Below are 4,185 nucleotides of genomic sequence, written 5' to 3' on the forward strand. Positions count from 1 at the left end.
GCATACGTGTAGAAGAAGTGTTCCACTGTCAGTTTGAGCACGATTTAGTCAGTCAAAGGAGTTGGAAATGGGTGATCCACCAGCGTTTTAGGACCTACCTAACCAATTCTGCAGAGCTATAAATTCCAGTAGCTTCTCCACCAAAATCATCAAGCCTTGCTTCCTTCTCTTGATCATTCTTAGTGTTTCTTTGTTGCTTTCTAAGTACTTTTGAGTTGCTTTCATTAGATGCTTTTAGTTTTTAAATCCCGAGCACTTTACATTCCTTTATTGAACTTTGTTTTGTTTCCGTTGTTACTTAGTTATTTTCTACCTATTCAAATTTATAAAAATCCAGCACTTAGCTTATCTTTACTTTGCCTTTACTTTATTTTTAGTTAAGAGAATTGTGTATTTTTGGAGGAAAGAACACGTGACACTCCCCCTTGCTTGAAAGAGAAAGGCAAAGCTCTCAATCCCGAGCAAAACTCTCCGTTAGTTAACTTTTGTTTTTCACACATGCATTTCAATTTCAACCATTTTACTTGCTGTATTTTCTTCAATATGTCTTTCTAAATTCCTGTCTCTAGCCCGGTTATGGATAGTTAGCCTTTTATTCTAAAAAGGGTTGCTAAGAAGTAGTGTTTTTGCTTTCCACCCATTGCTCAACATGTTTTTCCAAAAAGTTAAGATTTAGAGAAGGCCACTGTAAGTCTTATCAAGTCAATACTGAAAAGGTTGCTTATTTGCATTGTTGAGTTGTTAAACCGAGGGGAGGAGCGCCTTAGACATAAGGGTTCCGGTTAAGTAGCCTAGACATAGGACCTTAACCCGAGGTTGCGACTATTTCCATCCTAAGACTAAGATATCTCTCATAATAGACATATTAGGGAATGTCTTAGGACTTTGAACTTGCTTAAACATAAGTCATGTGAAAAGCGTAGTCGTTCGTTCCTAAAGTAAAATGCATATCGTCCTTAGCGTATCCTTGATTGTTTGTTGGCTAACTTGAAGTAATTCGGGCTAGGTTTTACCAGTATAAGACCAAATCCCAAATCCAAAACCATTATTTGTGTCCACTTCTCATTTTACAAGAATCACTCATTTCAACGTTCACTATTAATTAAAACTTTAGAGTTTGGAAATTATTTAGAAGTCCTTGAGGATCGATACTTGGATACTCCATCCATTTTATATTACTTTGACAGGTGTGCGCTTGCATCTATAGAATTGTTACCACGCTTAGTGCGTGCGTTCAGCATAACCTCAGTCAAGTTTTTGGCGCCGTTGCCGGGGACTTTAGTTTTTAAATTATTTTCAAATTCTTTTAGTTTTTATTTTTGTGAATTGTTGTTGGGTGTAATTTCCATCCATCGTTTTTGTTCTATATTTTTGGTCGTTTATCTCACAAGGGTAAGTTAAAGTGCATGAGCACAAGATCTTTTCTTCTACCCCTTCACCCTGAGATTGAGCGGACCCTTCGAAAAACTCGAAAGGAGCAAAGACTTCGAAAATAACTAGAAAAGCAAAAAGAGAGAGAAGGTGAAATCAGTCCTGAAAGTGAGGTAGAGAGTAGGAGCACATCAATGGCAGATATTCCACTTCGTGATCCGGTTGATCCACCTGCTGTTAACGGTAAGAAATAATGAATTCAACCATATCCAGATGGCGGACAACAGAGACGTGGCAATGCGAGAATATGCCGCCACGGCTTTTCAGAACTTTGATTAAGAGATAGTCAACCCTATTCCAGCCCACGCAAACTTTGAGCTTAAACCAATGATATTCCAAATGTTGCAGACAATTGGACATTTTGGAGGGCAGGAACATGAGGATCCACATGATCATCTGAAATCATTCATTCAAATTGCAAATGCATTTCGATTACCTGGTATAACAGACGATGCTCTTCGACTAACACTTTTTCCATTTTCTTTGAAGGACCAAGTTAGAGCATGGCTCAATGCATTTCCATCGGGATCCATCACCACATGGGGTTCGTTAGTGGAGAAGTTCTTAACAAAATTCTTCCCACCTACTTGCCACGCTGATATCAGAGAGGAGATCATCTCCTTTAGACAGTATGATCGTGAACCTGTTCACGAGGCCTGGGAAAGATTTAAAGAACTAATCAGGAAATGTCCGAACCATGGCTTGCCGGCATGCATCCAGATAGAACATTTCTTTAGAGGTTTAGATCATCCTACTAAGATGATGCTAAACAATGCTGCCAACGGAGCCATTACAAAGAAGACATTCAACGAGATAGTCGACATCCTAAATGACTTATCTTCACACAACGAACTATGGTGTTCGCAAAGATCTAGGGCAGTACCAAAGAAGCAAGATCCAGCTGGAGTTTTGGCTCTGGACATTGCGACCTCGATGCAAAAAGAGATGGTTACAATGAACCAGAGGATGAAAGAGATGGCGTTGGGAATAAAAAATCCATTAGCCATGCCGATACAACCTGTGCAGTCAGATTATTGCACTCCTGCCCCTGTTTGCCAAGTCAACGATCTCATTTGTTCATTTTGTAGTGAAAACCATATTTATGATAATTGTCCACATAACCCTGCTTCCGTTTTTTATGTAGGACATGGGAACAATAGGAACTTTAACCCATATTCGAACACCTACAACCCAAGTTGGAGGCACCACCCTAATTTCTCATGGGGAGGTCAAGGAGGTTCGAGCGGTTTTAATCAAGGGCAGAGCCAGCAGAACAAGCAGCCCTATGTTCCACCTACACAACAATATATCCCGCCACTGCAACAGCAGTACAATCAGAGAACACAGACTCCACCAGTTCAATATAACAACTCAAACCTTGAGAATATGATGAAGAAGTACATGGCCCGAACCGACGCAGTGATACAATCCCAAGCGGCATCAATGAGGAATTTCGAGACCCAATTGGGACAGCTCGCCAATGAATTGAAGAATAGACCACAAGGTTCTTTTCCAGGCCATACTGAATTACCAAAACGAGAAGGGAAAGAACAGTGCAAAGCTGTCACCCTTAGGAGTGGACTGACATATGATGGACCAGCAATGCCAACAACAGATGTACAGATTCCGTCCACTGAACCAACTGTAAAGATACCAGAGAATCCAACAACACCAGAAAAAGAAAATATTAGAAAAGGCAATGAGGACACCCCGAGTGTTCCTCCACAGGTACAACCTTCTTTTACCCCTACTCCACCGTTTCCACAAAGATTAGTTAAGAAAAATAATGATTCCCAGTTTAGAAAAATTTTAGATATTTTAAAACAATTGCATATTAATATACCATTACTGGATGCTCTAGAACAGATGCCAAATTATGCTAAGTGTTTGAAAGATATAGTTTCTAGGAAGAAAAAGATAGGAGAGCATGAACTTGTAGCCATGACAAAATGTAGTAGTGAAGCTGTAGGCAGCCCGCTACCCATGAAATGTAACCATCCTGGCAGTTTTACCATTCCATGTTCCATAGGAGGGAAAAACTTAGGTAGGGCATTATGTGATCTAGGCGCTAGCATTAATCTTATGCCATTATCAGTTTTCAAATCTTTAGGCATAGGAGAAGCTAGACCTACTACGGTTACCCTCCAACTAGCACATAGATCTATCATAAGACCTGAAGGAAAGATAGAAGTTGTTTTAGTCCAGGTGGACAAATTCATTTTCCCTGCGGACTTTATCATTCTAGATTGCGAGGAAGACTTAGACGTTCCCATTATTTTAGGAAGACCATATCTAGCCACTGGGGATACAGTTTTTAATGTGAGGAAGCGAGAAATTACAATGAGGGTAAATAATGAAGAAGTTAAATTTAATGTTCTAGACGCCATGAAATTACCAGGAGACTTTGAAGAGTGCTCTGCTATAACTAGCTTGAATCCTGTTATGTTTGATGAGTTTTATGACTTGTTAGTTACAGAGATTGAAGAAGAGCTTGATAAGATAGCAGAAAGACCGGAAGATGTGACTAATCCTGTTGAAAAAATACAAAAAGAATAATGCAAGTCGTTACTTCCGTCCATAGTGGAACCACCCACTTTGGAGCAGACGCCATTGCCGTCGCATTTGAAATATGCGTATCTAGGCGATAACGACACATTACCAGTTATTATAGCTTCCAATTTATCACCTACTAATGAATATTCTTTATTGCAGATTTTAGAGAAGCACAAAAAGGCCATTGGATGGACGATAGCA

The 4,185-nt window shown here is 39.7% G+C and overlaps 1 non-coding gene across 1 annotated transcript; it reads right to left on the minus strand.

Annotated features, from left to right (window-relative positions):
- Positions 1 to 2,028: 2,028 nt before the first annotated feature.
- LOC148213071 (small nucleolar RNA R71) lies at positions 2,029 to 2,135 on the minus strand. The gene has a single exon (XR_015793054.1). It is a non-coding gene; the product is annotated as a small nucleolar RNA R71 (small nucleolar RNA).
- Positions 2,136 to 4,185: the final 2,050 nt, after the last annotated feature.

The sequence above is a fragment of the Momordica charantia genome, assembly GCF_013281855.1.
Source record: "Momordica charantia cultivar OHB3-1 chromosome 1 unlocalized genomic scaffold, Mcharantia_2.0 BLBB01000001.1, whole genome shotgun sequence".
NCBI classification, from domain to species: Eukaryota; Viridiplantae; Streptophyta; class Magnoliopsida; order Cucurbitales; family Cucurbitaceae; genus Momordica; species Momordica charantia.